General features: G+C 46.7%; 10 non-coding genes and 1 pseudogene across 10 annotated transcripts; all 11 read right to left on the bottom strand.

Moving 5' to 3' along the window:
* Positions 1-348: 348 nt before the first annotated feature.
* LOC142287368 (U2 spliceosomal RNA) lies at positions 349-539 on the bottom strand. Its single transcript, XR_012748353.1, has one exon. It is a non-coding gene; the product is annotated as a U2 spliceosomal RNA (small nuclear RNA).
* A 1,386-nt stretch (positions 540-1,925) lies between these two features.
* LOC142287367 (U2 spliceosomal RNA) lies at positions 1,926-2,116 on the bottom strand. Its single transcript, XR_012748352.1, has one exon. It is a non-coding gene; the product is annotated as a U2 spliceosomal RNA (small nuclear RNA).
* A 1,387-nt stretch (positions 2,117-3,503) lies between these two features.
* Positions 3,504-3,694, bottom strand: LOC142287366 (U2 spliceosomal RNA). Its single transcript, XR_012748351.1, has one exon. It is a non-coding gene; the product is annotated as a U2 spliceosomal RNA (small nuclear RNA).
* A 1,388-nt stretch (positions 3,695-5,082) lies between these two features.
* LOC142287365 (U2 spliceosomal RNA) lies at positions 5,083-5,273 on the bottom strand. Its single transcript, XR_012748350.1, has one exon. It is a non-coding gene; the product is annotated as a U2 spliceosomal RNA (small nuclear RNA).
* A 1,387-nt stretch (positions 5,274-6,660) lies between these two features.
* On the bottom strand, positions 6,661-6,851 carry LOC142287371 (U2 spliceosomal RNA). Its single transcript, XR_012748356.1, has one exon. It is a non-coding gene; the product is annotated as a U2 spliceosomal RNA (small nuclear RNA).
* A 1,387-nt stretch (positions 6,852-8,238) lies between these two features.
* Positions 8,239-8,429, bottom strand: LOC142287363 (U2 spliceosomal RNA). Its single transcript, XR_012748348.1, has one exon. It is a non-coding gene; the product is annotated as a U2 spliceosomal RNA (small nuclear RNA).
* Positions 8,430-9,816: 1,387 nt separating this feature from the next.
* On the bottom strand, positions 9,817-10,007 carry LOC142287362 (U2 spliceosomal RNA). The gene has a single exon (XR_012748347.1). It is a non-coding gene; the product is annotated as a U2 spliceosomal RNA (small nuclear RNA).
* Positions 10,008-11,394: 1,387 nt separating this feature from the next.
* LOC142287361 (U2 spliceosomal RNA) lies at positions 11,395-11,585 on the bottom strand. The gene has a single exon (XR_012748346.1). It is a non-coding gene; the product is annotated as a U2 spliceosomal RNA (small nuclear RNA).
* Positions 11,586-12,972: 1,387 nt separating this feature from the next.
* Positions 12,973-13,167, bottom strand: LOC142287377 (U2 spliceosomal RNA). The gene has a single exon (XR_012748362.1). It is a non-coding gene; the product is annotated as a U2 spliceosomal RNA (small nuclear RNA).
* Positions 13,168-13,906: 739 nt separating this feature from the next.
* LOC142287383 (U2 spliceosomal RNA) lies at positions 13,907-14,048 on the bottom strand (annotated as a pseudogene).
* A 1,387-nt stretch (positions 14,049-15,435) lies between these two features.
* On the bottom strand, positions 15,436-15,626 carry LOC142287360 (U2 spliceosomal RNA). Its single transcript, XR_012748345.1, has one exon. It is a non-coding gene; the product is annotated as a U2 spliceosomal RNA (small nuclear RNA).
* Between the last annotated feature and the right edge of the window lie 219 nt (positions 15,627-15,845).

The following is a 15,845-nucleotide window of genomic DNA, read 5'->3' as shown; positions in this document are numbered from 1 at the left end:
ACCAGATGCCAATTCTAGATGTTATCACACCTGTGGTCACTGCAGCAGCAGGTGAATCCACTTTGTCCAAAAGGGATCTATTCCATTCAATTGCAAATGATCTAGATAAGACAGAGAACTGCAGCACGGGGACATAGCCGAGTTGGTCAGGTTGAGTGGTGATGAGTTTGCTATTTGGATGAATAAAGAAAGTCAAAAGTGTGAAAGATAAAAAACAAAAGGAGGAAGTGTGAAAAGTGAATGGGCCAAATTGAGGTGCATATGAAGACGTATGCTTTCTTCCAATTCATTAAATCGGGCTAATATGAATCAGGTGAATTGAGTTCTGCTTTTGGAAACTGGGTTAAGAAGGGGTGCACCGTTCCTGGAGGTACTGCAATACCAGGTCAATGCGTGGAGTGGACAGAGCAAGCTCTTTTTCCATCTCCCTGTTCTAAAAATCCATTTAATATATGGTCCCCAGATAGGGGACGTATCAGATATTAAACTGATAAGAACAGATACTACACTTGATCTTAGCCAAAAGGCCGAGAAGCGATAACCAGAATTGGTTTGGGCCTCGAGTGGCACCCTGGCCTATGCCGGACACATCTTAGGGAGAGAGAGCGAGAGGGAGACAAACCCACGCCTCACAAGACATTTTGTCACCCAAGCCAACCCTTGAAAAGGCTGCTTTGCAGAGCCAAAACAAGAAGAATGGTGCGTTTTGCAGCCGCCGCCCACTGCAATGAATCTGAATAACTCCTCCTTTAGGGCGCAAGCAACTCCCCTCCCCCTTGCAGTCTTTCCAATTCACGATACAAAAAGACGGACAGGACAGGTTGCCTGACTTTCCGTCACTGCCACCCTTTGCCATCCTTACCCGTAGAAAGCCCTTTCATCATCCCCAAACCCTAATCTTTTCCCTTTCCTTCCCAGCCCCCAAACCCTGCCCTCTGTACCTTTCTCACCACCCGCTTCCCTTCTCCTGTCATCCCCCTACCACCCGGGAAAAAAAGAGATTGCCCCCTCCTTCCACTAGCCCACCCTCCCACCCAAAGAACAACTTCTTCTGCGCAGCTTGTTTTCTAGGCAGCAGCGCTATTGTGATGTCATCGGGGGGCATTGTGACAAGCCGCCAGTGTTCCGTCTCTTCATGTTGTGCACAGTTCAAACGGAAAATACATCAACAGGCAGACTACAGAAAAGCTTACTATCAAAGGTTAGAGGGGGGCTTTCTCAGAGGGCTTTTTACAGTTTTTCTATTCCCAATTAGCCGTTTAAGTGTACTTATTGAAAGTAGTAATTCTTTCATAGGCCGCCCTTTCTTAGTATTTGACGTTCCTTATATTGCGGTATGAGGCTTCGCAGTAGGTTGCAAACATTCATCACCCATGACTGTCCCCAATTGAGCTCAGAAGCTCAATGTCTATCATGACCTCTCTTTTAGAATGTCCAAGAGCAAGCAAACTATTCCTCCAGGAGAGGGCGCCAACAGACTACTAAAGAGATCATCATTACTCAAAGAAAACCCCAAAAACCAATGCATGATAGGAATAAACAGGTAACTTTCTTTGGAGTGGAAGCGGAGAGATCGCACCAGATGCCAATTCTAGATGTTATCACACCTGTGGTCACTGCAGCAGCAGGTGAATCCACTTTGTCCAAAAGGGATCTATTCCATTCAATTGCAAATGATCTAGATAAGACAGAGAACTGCAGCACGGGGACATAGCCGAGTTGGTCAGGTTGAGTGGTGATGAGTTTGCTATTTGGATGAATAAAGAAAGTCAAAAGTGTGAAAGATAAAAAACAAAAGGAGGAAGTGTGAAAAGTGAATGGGCCAAATTGAGGTGCATATGAAGACGTATGCTTTCTTCCAATTCATTAAATCGGGCTAATATGAATCAGGTGAATTGAGTTCTGCTTTTGGAAACTGGGTTAAGAAGGGGTGCACCGTTCCTGGAGGTACTGCAATACCAGGTCAATGCGTGGAGTGGACAGAGCAAGCTCTTTTTCCATCTCCCTGTTCTAAAAATCCATTTAATATATGGTCCCCAGATAGGGGACGTATCAGATATTAAACTGATAAGAACAGATACTACACTTGATCTTAGCCAAAAGGCCGAGAAGCGATAACCAGAATTGGTTTGGGCCTCGAGTGGCACCCTGGCCTATGCCGGACACATCTTAGGGAGAGAGAGCGAGAGGGAGACAAACCCACGCCTACACAAGACATTTTGTCACCCAAGCCAACCCTTGAAAAGGCTGCTTTGCAGAGCCAAAACAAGAAGAATGGTGCGTTTTGCAGCCGCCGCCCACTGCAATGAATCTGAATAACTCCTCCTTTAGGGCGCAAGCAACTCCCCTCCCCCTTGCAGTCTTTCCAATTCACGATACAAAAAGACGGACAGGACAGGTTGCCTGACTTTCCGTCACTGCCACCCTTTGCCATCCTTACCCGTAGAAAGCCCTTTCATCATCCCCAAACCCTAATCTTTTCCCTTTCCTTCCCAGCCCCCAAACCCTGCCCTCTGTACCTTTCTCACCACCCGCTTCCCTTCTCCTGTCATCCCCCTACCACCCGGGAAAAAAAGAGATTGCCCCCTCCTTCCACTAGCCCACCCTCCCACCCAAAGAACAACTTCTTCTGCGCAGCTTGTTTTCTAGGCAGCAGCGCTATTGTGATGTCATCGGGGGGCATTGTGACAAGCCGCCAGTGTTCCGTCTCTTCATGTTGTGCACAGTTCAAACGGAAAATACATCAACAGGCAGACTACAGAAAAGCTTACTATCAAAGGTTAGAGGGGGGCTTTCTCAGAGGGCTTTTTACAGTTTTTCTATTCCCAATTAGCCGTTTAAGTGTACTTATTGAAAGTAGTAATTCTTTCATAGGCCGCCCTTTCTTAGTATTTGACGTTCCTTATATTGCGGTATGAGGCTTCGCAGTAGGTTGCAAACATTCATCACCCATGACTGTCCCCAATTGAGCTCAGAAGCTCAATGTCTATCATGACCTCTCTTTTAGAATGTCCAAGAGCAAGCAAACTATTCCTCCAGGAGAGGGCGCCAACAGACTACTAAAGAGATCATCATTACTCAAAGAAAACCCCAAAAACCAATGCATGATAGGAATAAACAGGTAACTTTCTTTGGAGTGGAAGCGGAGAGATCGCACCAGATGCCAATTCTAGATGTTATCACACCTGTGGTCACTGCAGCAGCAGGTGAATCCACTTTGTCCAAAAGGGATCTATTCCATTCAATTGCAAATGATCTAGATAAGACAGAGAACTGCAGCACGGGGACATAGCCGAGTTGGTCAGGTTGAGTGGTGATGAGTTTGCTATTTGGATGAATAAAGAAAGTCAAAAGTGTGAAAGATAAAAAACAAAAGGAGGAAGTGTGAAAAGTGAATGGGCCAAATTGAGGTGCATATGAAGACGTATGCTTTCTTCCAATTCATTAAATCGGGCTAATATGAATCAGGTGAATTGAGTTCTGCTTTTGGAAACTGGGTTAAGAAGGGGTGCACCGTTCCTGGAGGTACTGCAATACCAGGTCAATGCGTGGAGTGGACAGAGCAAGCTCTTTTTCCATCTCCCTGTTCTAAAAATCCATTTAATATATGGTCCCCAGATAGGGGACGTATCAGATATTAAACTGATAAGAACAGATACTACACTTGATCTTAGCCAAAAGGCCGAGAAGCGATAACCAGAATTGGTTTGGGCCTCGAGTGGCACCCTGGCCTATGCCGGACACATCTTAGGGAGAGAGAGCGAGAGGGAGACAAACCCACGCCTACACAAGACATTTTGTCACCCAAGCCAACCCTTGAAAAGGCTGCTTTGCAGAGCCAAAACAAGAAGAATGGTGCGTTTTGCAGCCGCCGCCCACTGCAATGAATCTGAATAACTCCTCCTTTAGGGCGCAAGCAACTCCCCTCCCCCTTGCAGTCTTTCCAATTCACGATACAAAAAGACGGACAGGACAGGTTGCCTGACTTTCCGTCACTGCCACCCTTTGCCATCCTTACCCGTAGAAAGCCCTTTCATCATCCCCAAACCCTAATCTTTTCCCTTTCCTTCCCAGCCCCCAAACCCTGCCCTCTGTACCTTTCTCACCACCCGCTTCCCTTCTCCTGTCATCCCCCTACCACCCGGGAAAAAAAGAGATTGCCCCCCTCCTTCCACTAGCCCACCCTCCCACCCAAAGAACAACTTCTTCTGCGCAGCTTGTTTTCTAGGCAGCAGCGCTATTGTGATGTCATCGGGGGGCATTGTGACAAGCCGCCAGTGTTCCGTCTCTTCATGTTGTGCACAGTTCAAACGGAAAATACATCAACAGGCAGACTACAGAAAAGCTTACTATCAAAGGTTAGAGGGGGGCTTTCTCAGAGGGCTTTTTACAGTTTTTCTATTCCCAATTAGCCGTTTAAGTGTACTTATTGAAAGTAGTAATTCTTTCATAGGCCGCCCTTTCTTAGTATTTGACGTTCCTTATATTGCGGTATGAGGCTTCGCAGTAGGTTGCAAACATTCATCACCCATGACTGTCCCCAATTGAGCTCAGAAGCTCAATGTCTATCATGACCTCTCTTTTAGAATGTCCAAGAGCAAGCAAACTATTCCTCCAGGAGAGGGCGCCAACAGACTACTAAAGAGATCATCATTACTCAAAGAAAACCCCAAAAACCAATGCATGATAGGAATAAACAGGTAACTTTCTTTGGAGTGGAAGCGGAGAGATCGCACCAGATGCCAATTCTAGATGTTATCACACCTGTGGTCACTGCAGCAGCAGGTGAATCCACTTTGTCCAAAAGGGATCTATTCCATTCAATTGCAAATGATCTAGATAAGACAGAGAACTGCAGCACGGGGACATAGCCGAGTTGGTCAGGTTGAGTGGTGATGAGTTTGCTATTTGGATGAATAAAGAAAGTCAAAAGTGTGAAAGATAAAAAACAAAAGGAGGAAGTGTGAAAAGTGAATGGGCCAAATTGAGGTGCATATGAAGACGTATGCTTTCTTCCAATTCATTAAATCGGGCTAATATGAATCAGGTGAATTGAGTTCTGCTTTTGGAAACTGGGTTAAGAAGGGGTGCACCGTTCCTGGAGGTACTGCAATACCAGGTCAATGCGTGGAGTGGACAGAGCAAGCTCTTTTTCCATCTCCCTGTTCTAAAAATCCATTTAATATATGGTCCCCAGATAGGGGACGTATCAGATATTAAACTGATAAGAACAGATACTACACTTGATCTTAGCCAAAAGGCCGAGAAGCGATAACCAGAATTGGTTTGGGCCTCGAGTGGCACCCTGGCCTATGCCGGACACATCTTAGGGAGAGAGAGCGAGAGGGAGACAAACCCACGCCTACACAAGACATTTTGTCACCCAAGCCAACCCTTGAAAAGGCTGCTTTGCAGAGCCAAAACAAGAAGAATGGTGCGTTTTGCAGCCGCCGCCCACTGCAATGAATCTGAATAACTCCTCCTTTAGGGCGCAAGCAACTCCCCTCCCCCTTGCAGTCTTTCCAATTCACGATACAAAAAGACGGACAGGACAGGTTGCCTGACTTTCCGTCACTGCCACCCTTTGCCATCCTTACCCGTAGAAAGCCCTTTCATCATCCCCAAACCCTAATCTTTTCCCTTTCCTTCCCAGCCCCCAAACCCTGCCCTCTGTACCTTTCTCACCACCCGCTTCCCTTCTCCTGTCATCCCCCTACCACCCGGGAAAAAAAGAGATTGCCCCCTCCTTCCACTAGCCCACCCTCCCACCCAAAGAACAACTTCTTCTGCGCAGCTTGTTTTCTAGGCAGCAGCGCTATTGTGATGTCATCGGGGGGCATTGTGACAAGCCGCCAGTGTTCCGTCTCTTCATGTTGTGCACAGTTCAAACGGAAAATACATCAACAGGCAGACTACAGAAAAGCTTACTATCAAAGGTTAGAGGGGGGCTTTCTCAGAGGGCTTTTTACAGTTTTTCTATTCCCAATTAGCCGTTTAAGTGTACTTATTGAAAGTAGTAATTCTTTCATAGGCCGCCCTTTCTTAGTATTTGACGTTCCTTATATTGCGGTATGAGGCTTCGCAGTAGGTTGCAAACATTCATCACCCATGACTGTCCCCAATTGAGCTCAGAAGCTCAATGTCTATCATGACCTCTCTTTTAGAATGTCCAAGAGCAAGCAAACTATTCCTCCAGGAGAGGGCGCCAACAGACTACTAAAGAGATCATCATTACTCAAAGAAAACCCCAAAAACCAATGCATGATAGGAATAAACAGGTAACTTTCTTTGGAGTGGAAGCGGAGAGATCGCACCAGATGCCAATTCTAGATGTTATCACACCTGTGGTCACTGCAGCAGCAGGTGAATCCACTTTGTCCAAAAGGGATCTATTCCATTCAATTGCAAATGATCTAGATAAGACAGAGAACTGCAGCACGGGGACATAGCCGAGTTGGTCAGGTTGAGTGGTGATGAGTTTGCTATTTGGATGAATAAAGAAAGTCAAAAGTGTGAAAGATAAAAAACAAAAGGAGGAAGTGTGAAAAGTGAATGGGCCAAATTGAGGTGCATATGAAGACGTATGCTTTCTTCCAATTCATTAAATCGGGCTAATATGAATCAGGTGAATTGAGTTCTGCTTTTGGAAACTGGGTTAAGAAGGGGTGCACCGTTCCTGGAGGTACTGCAATACCAGGTCAATGCGTGGAGTGGACAGAGCAAGCTCTTTTTCCATCTCCCTGTTCTAAAAATCCATTTAATATATGGTCCCCAGATAGGGGAAGTATCAGATATTAAACTGATAAGAACAGATACTACACTTGATCTTAGCCAAAAGGCCGAGAAGCGATAACCAGAATTGGTTTGGGCCTCGAGTGGCACCCTGGCCTATGCCGGACACATCTTAGGGAGAGAGAGCGAGAGGGAGACAAACCCACGCCTACACAAGACATTTTGTCACCCAAGCCAACCCTTGAAAAGGCTGCTTTGCAGAGCCAAAACAAGAAGAATGGTGCGTTTTGCAGCCGCCGCCCACTGCAATGAATCTGAATAACTCCTCCTTTAGGGCGCAAGCAACTCCCCTCCCCCTTGCAGTCTTTCCAATTCACGATACAAAAAGACGGACAGGACAGGTTGCCTGACTTTCCGTCACTGCCACCCTTTGCCATCCTTACCCGTAGAAAGCCCTTTCATCATCCCCAAACCCTAATCTTTTCCCTTTCCTTCCCAGCCCCCAAACCCTGCCCTCTGTACCTTTCTCACCACCCGCTTCCCTTCTCCTGTCATCCCCCTACCACCCGGGAAAAAAAGAGATTGCCCCCTCCTTCCACTAGCCCACCCTCCCACCCAAAGAACAACTTCTTCTGCGCAGCTTGTTTTCTAGGCAGCAGCGCTATTGTGATGTCATCGGGGGGCATTGTGACAAGCCGCCAGTGTTCCGTCTCTTCATGTTGTGCACAGTTCAAACGGAAAATACATCAACAGGCAGACTACAGAAAAGCTTACTATCAAAGGTTAGAGGGGGGCTTTCTCAGAGGGCTTTTTACAGTTTTTCTATTCCCAATTAGCCGTTTAAGTGTACTTATTGAAAGTAGTAATTCTTTCTAGGCCGCCCTTTCTTAGTATTTGACGTTCCTTATATTGCGGTATGAGGCTTCGCAGTAGGTTGCAAACATTCATCACCCATGACTGTCCCCAATTGAGCTCAGAAGCTCAATGTCTATCATGACCTCTCTTTTAGAATGTCCAAGAGCAAGCAAACTATTCCTCCAGGAGAGGGCGCCAACAGACTACTAAAGAGATCATCATTACTCAAAGAAAACCCCAAAAACCAATGCATGATAGGAATAAACAGGTAACTTTCTTTGGAGTGGAAGCGGAGAGATCGCACCAGATGCCAATTCTAGATGTTATCACACCTGTGGTCACTGCAGCAGCAGGTGAATCCACTTTGTCCAAAAGGGATCTATTCCATTCAATTGCAAATGATCTAGATAAGACAGAGAACTGCAGCACGGGGACATAGCCGAGTTGGTCAGGTTGAGTGGTGATGAGTTTGCTATTTGGATGAATAAAGAAAGTCAAAAGTGTGTAAAGATAAAAAACAAAAGGAGGAAGTGTGAAAAGTGAATGGGCCAAATTGAGGTGCATATGAAGACGTATGCTTTCTTCCAATTCATTAAATCGGGCTAATATGAATCAGGTGAATTGAGTTCTGCTTTTGGAAACTGGGTTAAGAAGGGGTGCACCGTTCCTGGAGGTACTGCAATACCAGGTCAATGCGTGGAGTGGACAGAGCAAGCTCTTTTTCCATCTCCCTGTTCTAAAAATCCATTTAATATATGGTCCCCAGATAGGGGACGTATCAGATATTAAACTGATAAGAACAGATACTACACTTGATCTTAGCCAAAAGGCCGAGAAGCGATAACCAGAATTGGTTTGGGCCTCGAGTGGCACCCTGGCCTATGCCGGACACATCTTAGGGAGAGAGAGCGAGAGGGAGACAAACCCACGCCTACACAAGACATTTTGTCACCCAAGCCAACCCTTGAAAAGGCTGCTTTGCAGAGCCAAAACAAGAAGAATGGTGCGTTTTGCAGCCGCCGCCCACTGCAATGAATCTGAATAACTCCTCCTTTAGGGCGCAAGCAACTCCCCTCCCCCTTGCAGTCTTTCCAATTCACGATACAAAAAGACGGACAGGACAGGTTGCCTGACTTTCCGTCACTGCCACCCTTTGCCATCCTTACCCGTAGAAAGCCCTTTCATCATCCCCAAACCCTAATCTTTTCCCTTTCCTTCCCAGCCCCCAAACCCTGCCCTCTGTACCTTTCTCACCACCCGCTTCCCTTCTCCTGTCATCCCCCTACCACCCGGGAAAAAAAGAGATTGCCCCCTCCTTCCACTAGCCCACCCTCCCACCCAAAGAACAACTTCTTCTGCGCAGCTTGTTTTCTAGGCAGCAGCGCTATTGTGATGTCATCGGGGGGCATTGTGACAAGCCGCCAGTGTTCCGTCTCTTCATGTTGTGCACAGTTCAAACGGAAAATACATCAACAGGCAGACTACAGAAAAGCTTACTATCAAAGGTTAGAGGGGGGCTTTCTCAGAGGGCTTTTTACAGTTTTTCTATTCCCAATTAGCCGTTTAAGTGTACTTATTGAAAGTAGTAATTCTTTCATAGGCCGCCCTTTCTTAGTATTTGACGTTCCTTATATTGCGGTATGAGGCTTCGCAGTAGGTTGCAAACATTCATCACCCATGACTGTCCCCAATTGAGCTCAGAAGCTCAATGTCTATCATGACCTCTCTTTTAGAATGTCCAAGAGCAAGCAAACTATTCCTCCAGGAGAGGGCGCCAACAGACTACTAAAGAGATCATCATTACTCAAAGAAAACCCCAAAAACCAATGCATGATAGGAATAAACAGGTAACTTTCTTTGGAGTGGAAGCGGAGAGATCGCACCAGATGCCAATTCTAGATGTTATCACACCTGTGGTCACTGCAGCAGCAGGTGAATCCACTTTGTCCAAAAGGGATCTATTCCATTCAATTGCAAATGATCTAGATAAGACAGAGAACTGCAGCACGGGGACATAGCCGAGTTGGTCAGGTTGAGTGGTGATGAGTTTGCTATTTGGATGAATAAAGAAAGTCAAAAGTGTGAAAGATAAAAAACAAAAGGAGGAAGTGTGAAAAGTGAATGGGCCAAATTGAGGTGCATATGAAGACGTATGCTTTCTTCCAATTCATTAAATCGGGCTAATATGAATCAGGTGAATTGAGTTCTGCTTTTGGAAACTGGGTTAAGAAGGGGTGCACCGTTCCTGGAGGTACTGCAATACCAGGTCAATGCGTGGAGTGGACAGAGCAAGCTCTTTTTCCATCTCCCTGTTCTAAAAATCCATTTAATATATGGTCCCCAGATAGGGGACGTATCAGATATTAAACTGATAAGAACAGATACTACACTTGATCTTAGCCAAAAGGCCGAGAAGCGATAACCAGAATTGGTTTGGGCCTCGAGTGGCACCCTGGCCTATGCCGGACACATCTTAGGGAGAGAGAGCGAGAGGGAGACAAACCCACGCCTACACAAGACATTTTGTCACCCAAGCCAACCCTTGAAAAGGCTGCTTTGCAGAGCCAAAACAAGAAGAATGGTGCGTTTTGCAGCCGCCGCCCACTGCAATGAATCTGAATAACTCCTCCTTTAGGGCGCAAGCAACTCCCCTCCCCCTTGCAGTCTTTCCAATTCACGATACAAAAAGACGGACAGGACAGGTTGCCTGACTTTCCGTCACTGCCACCCTTTGCCATCCTTACCCGTAGAAAGCCCTTTCATCATCCCCAAACCCTAATCTTTTCCCTTTCCTTCCCAGCCCCCAAACCCTGCCCTCTGTACCTTTCTCACCACCCGCTTCCCTTCTCCTGTCATCCCCCTACCACCCGGGAAAAAAAGAGATTGCCCCCTCCTTCCACTAGCCCACCCTCCCACCCAAAGAACAACTTCTTCTGCGCAGCTTGTTTTCTAGGCAGCAGCGCTATTGTGATGTCATCGGGGGGCATTGTGACAAGCCGCCAGTGTTCCGTCTCTTCATGTTGTGCACAGTTCAAACGGAAAATACATCAACAGGCAGACTACAGAAAAGCTTACTATCAAAGGTTAGAGGGGGGCTTTCTCAGAGGGCTTTTTACAGTTTTTCTATTCCCAATTAGCCGTTTAAGTGTACTTATTGAAAGTAGTAATTCTTTCATAGGCCGCCCTTTCTTAGTATTTGACGTTCCTTATATTGCGGTATGAGGCTTCGCAGTAGGTTGCAAACATTCATCACCCATGACTGTCCCCAATTGAGCTCAGAAGCTCAATGTCTATCATGACCTCTCTTTTAGAATGTCCAAGAGCAAGCAAACTATTCCTCCAGGAGAGGGCGCCAACAGACTACTAAAGAGATCATCATTACTCAAAGAAAACCCCAAAAACCAATGCATGATAGGAATAAACAGGTAACTTTCTTTGGAGTGGAAGCGGAGAGATCGCACCAGATGCCAATTCTAGATGTTATCACACCTGTGGTCACTGCAGCAGCAGGTGAATCCACTTTGTCCAAAAGGGATCTATTCCATTCAATTGCAAATGATCTAGATAAGACAGAGAACTGCAGCACGGGGACATAGCCGAGTTGGTCAGGTTGAGTGGTGATGAGTTTGCTATTTGGATGAATAAAGAAAGTCAAAAGTGTGAAAGATAAAAAACAAAAGGAGGAAGTGTGAAAAGTGAATGGGCCAAATTGAGGTGCATATGAAGACGTATGCTTTCTTCCAATTCATTAAATCGGGCTAATATGAATCAGGTGAATTGAGTTCTGCTTTTGGAAACTGGGTTAAGAAGGGGTGCACCGTTCCTGGAGGTACTGCAATACCAGGTCAATGCGTGGAGTGGACAGAGCAAGCTCTTTTTCCATCTCCCTGTTCTAAAAATCCATTTAATATATGGTCCCCAGATAGGGGACGTATCAGATATTAAACTGATAAGAACAGATACTACACTTGATCTTAGCCAAAAGGCCGAGAAGCGATAACCAGAATTGGTTTGGGCCTCGAGTGGCACCCTGGCCTATGCCGGACACATCTTAGGGAGAGAGAGCGAGAGGGAGACAAACCCACGCCTACACAAGACATTTTGTCACCCAAGCCAACCCTTGAAAAGGCTGCTTTGCAGAGCCAAAACAAGAAGAATGGTGCGTTTTGCAGCCGCCGCCCACTGCAATGAATCTGAATAACTCCTCCTTTAGGGCGCAAGCAACTCCCCTCCCCCTTGCAGTCTTTCCAATTCACGATACAAAAAGACGGACAGGACAGGTTGCCTGACTTTCCGTCACTGCCACCCTTTGCCATCCTTACCCGTAGAAAGCCCTTTCATCATCCCCAAACCCTAATCTTTTCCCTTTCCTTCCCAGCCCCCAAACCCTGCCCTCTGTACCTTTCTCACCACCCGCTTCCCTTCTCCTGTCATCCCCCTACCACCCGGGAAAAAAAGAGATTGCCCCCTCCTTCCACTAGCCCACCCTCCCACCCAAAGAACAACTTCTTCTGCGCAGCTTGTTTTCTAGGCAGCAGCGCTATTGTGATGTCATCGGGGGGCATTGTGACAAGCCGCCAGTGTTCCGTCTCTTCATGTTGTGCACAGTTCAAACGGAAAATACATCAACAGGCAGACTACAGAAAAGCTTACTATCAAAGGTTAGAGGGGGGCTTTCTCAGAGGGCTTTTTACAGTTTTTCTATTCCCAATTAGCCGTTTAAGTGTACTTATTGAAAGTAGTAATTCTTTCATAGGCCGCCCTTTCTTAGTATTTGACGTTCCTTATATTGCGGTATGAGGCTTCGCAGTAGGTTGCAAACATTCATCACCCATGACTGTCCCCAATTGAGCTCAGAAGCTCAATGTCTATCATGACCTCTCTTTTAGAATGTCCAAGAGCAAGCAAACTATTCCTCCAGGAGAGGGCGCCAACAGACTACTAAAGAGATCATCATTACTCAAAGAAAACCCCAAAAACCAATGCATGATAGGAATAAACAGGTAACTTTCTTTGGAGTGGAAGCGGAGAGATCGCACCAGATGCCAATTCTAGATGTTATCACACCTGTGGTCACTGCAGCAGCAGGTGAATCCACTTTGTCCAAAAGGGATCTATTCCATTCAATTGCAAATGATCTAGATAAGACAGAGAACTGCAGCACGGGGACATAGCCGAGTTGGTCAGGTTGAGTGGTGATGAGTTTGCTATTTGGATGAATAAAGAAAGTCAAAAGTGTGAAAGATAAAAAACAAAAGGAGGAAGTGTGAAAAGTGAATGGGCCAAATTGAGGTGCATATGAAGACGTATGCTTTCTTCCAATTCATTAAATCGGGCTAATATGAATCAGGTGAATTGAGTTCTGCTTTTGGAAACTGGGTTAAGAAGGGGTGCACCGTTCCTGGAGGTACTGCAATACCAGGTCAATGCGTGGAGTGGACAGAGCAAGCTCTTTTTCCATCTCCCTGTTCTAAAAATCCATTTAATATATGGTCCCCAGATAGGGGACGTATCAGATATTAAACTGATAAGAACAGATTTGATTTAATGAAGCTTTCCAAAGCACCGCAAAAAATGCATGACCAAAGTCACACCAAAAACAGTGCAAAGGCTAGGATTCGTGTGGACCCCTCCGTGAGGAGAGGGTCCCCAAAAATCAACCCCGTCCCTCCGAGCCAGAAGGCCACAGCAAGGGTCAGGGATCTTCGGTGCTCCCCCAAGCCGAAGCCTGGTTGAGCCTTGTCGTTGCTCCCAGCGTCCACCCAGGCATCTTACCCAAGTGGAGTAGAGAGCTACTAGTTGTTGGTTTCGCAGCCGAAACTGCCCGGACCGTCAACCGGTGTTGGTTTCTCAGCCTAAGGCTAACCGGACCTCCAACCGGGTGTTGGTTTCTCAGCCGAAGCTGACCCGGACCTCCAACCGGGTGTTGGTTTCTCAGCCGAAGCTGACCCGGACCTCCAACCGGGTGTTGGTTTCTCAGCCGAAGCTGACCCGGACCTCCAACCGGGTGTTGGTTTCTCAGCCAAAGCTGACCCAGACCTCCAACCGGGTGTTGGTTTCTCAGCCCAAAGCTGAACGGACCTCCGACCATGATTATAAAAATTTCCCTTCCTAGCCAGAAGGCCGGGATAGAGCAATATGCTCAGAAAGTATGAAAAGGCAAGGTACGGTGTGCTACAGAGCCCAAGGCTCGCCGGTGTCCCAAGCCAGCAAGCTCAGACTCACTCCAGGGTCGTCAATCCTGGGGCACATTGCACCATAGCCCCCACACTTACTCAGTCTAATAGCCTCGATCCTGGTAGGGCCATGGTTTCCTCTAGATGGATATACTATCCTCCCAAAGTACTAACAAGCGCAACCTTCCAGTGTGCATTGCATCATTGTACTAAGGTGGCCGGAGCCTTAAACCACCTTTTCGAACGATACTACACTTGATCTTAGCCAAAAGGCCGAGAAGCGATAACCAGAATTGGTTTGGGCCTCGAGTGGCACCCTGGCCTATGCCGGACACATCTTAGGGAGAGAGAGCGAGAGGGAGACAAACCCACGCCTACACAAGACATTTTGTCACCCAAGCCAACCCTTGAAAAGGCTGCTTTGCAGAGCCAAAACAAGAAGAATGGTGCGTTTTGCAGCCGCCGCCCACTGCAATGAATCTGAATAACTCCTCCTTTAGGGCGCAAGCAACTCCCCTCCCCCTTGCAGTCTTTCCAATTCACGATACAAAAAGACGGACAGGACAGGTTGCCTGACTTTCCGTCACTGCCACCCTTTGCCATCCTTACCCGTAGAAAGCCCTTTCATCATCCCCAAACCCTAATCTTTTCCCTTTCCTTCCCAGCCCCCAAACCCTGCCCTCTGTACCTTTCTCACCACCCGCTTCCCTTCTCCTGTCATCCCCCTACCACCCGGGAAAAAAAGAGATTGCCCCCTCCTTCCACTAGCCCACCCTCCCACCCAAAGAACAACTTCTTCTGCGCAGCTTGTTTTCTAGGCAGCAGCGCTATTGTGATGTCATCGGGGGGCATTGTGACAAGCCGCCAGTGTTCCGTCTCTTCATGTTGTGCACAGTTCAAACGGAAAATACATCAACAGGCAGACTACAGAAAAGCTTACTATCAAAGGTTAGAGGGGGGCTTTCTCAGAGGGCTTTTTACAGTTTTTCTATTCCCAATTAGCCGTTTAAGTGTACTTATTGAAAGTAGTAATTCTTTCATAGGCCGCCCTTTCTTAGTATTTGACGTTCCTTATATTGCGGTATGAGGCTTCGCAGTAGGTTGCAAACATTCATCACCCATGACTGTCCCCAATTGAGCTCAGAAGCTCAATGTCTATCATGACCTCTCTTTTAGAATGTCCAAGAGCAAGCAAACTATTCCTCCAGGAGAGGGCGCCAACAGACTACTAAAGAGATCATCATTACTCAAAGAAAACCCCAAAAACCAATGCATGATAGGAATAAACAGGTAACTTTCTTTGGAGTGGAAGCGGAGAGATCGCACCAGATGCCAATTCTAGATGTTATCACACCTGTGGTCACTGCAGCAGCAGGTGAATCCACTTTGTCCAAAAGGGATCTATTCCATTCAATTGCAAATGATCTAGATAAGACAGAGAACTGCAGCACGGGGACATAGCCGAGTTGGTCAGGTTGAGTGGTGATGAGTTTGCTATTTGGATGAATAAAGAAAGTCAAAAGTGTGAAAGATAAAAAACAAAAGGAGGAAGTGTGAAAAGTGAATGGGCCAAATTGAGGTGCATATGAAGACGTATGCTTTCTTCCAATTCATTAAATCGGGCTAATATGAATCAGGTGAATTGAGTTCTGCTTTTGGAAACTGGGTTAAGAAGGGGTGCACCGTTCCTGGAGGTACTGCAATACCAGGTCAATGCGTGGAGTGGACAGAGCAAGCTCTTTTTCCATCTCCCTGTTCTAAAAATCCATTTAATATATGGTCCCCAGATAGGGGACGTATCAGATATTAAACTGATAAGAACAGATACTACACTTGATCTTAGCCAAAAGGCCGAGAAGCGATAACCAGAATTGGTTTGGGCCTCGAGTGGCACCCTGGCCTATGCCGGACACATCTTAGGGAGAGAGAGCGAGAGGGAGACAAACCCACGCCTACACAAGACATTTTGTCACCCAAGCCAACCCTTGAAAAGGCTGCTTTGCAGAGCCAAAACAAGAAGAATGGTGCGTTTTGCAGCCGCCGCCCACTGCAATGAATCTGAATAACTCCTCCTTTAGGGCG

The sequence above is a fragment of the Anomaloglossus baeobatrachus genome, unplaced genomic scaffold (assembly GCF_048569485.1).
Source record: "Anomaloglossus baeobatrachus isolate aAnoBae1 unplaced genomic scaffold, aAnoBae1.hap1 Scaffold_722, whole genome shotgun sequence".
NCBI lineage: Eukaryota > Metazoa > Chordata > Amphibia > Anura > Aromobatidae > Anomaloglossus > Anomaloglossus baeobatrachus.
The sequence above is the reverse complement of the archived record's forward strand: the minus strand, read 5'-3'. Positions and strand labels throughout refer to the sequence as shown.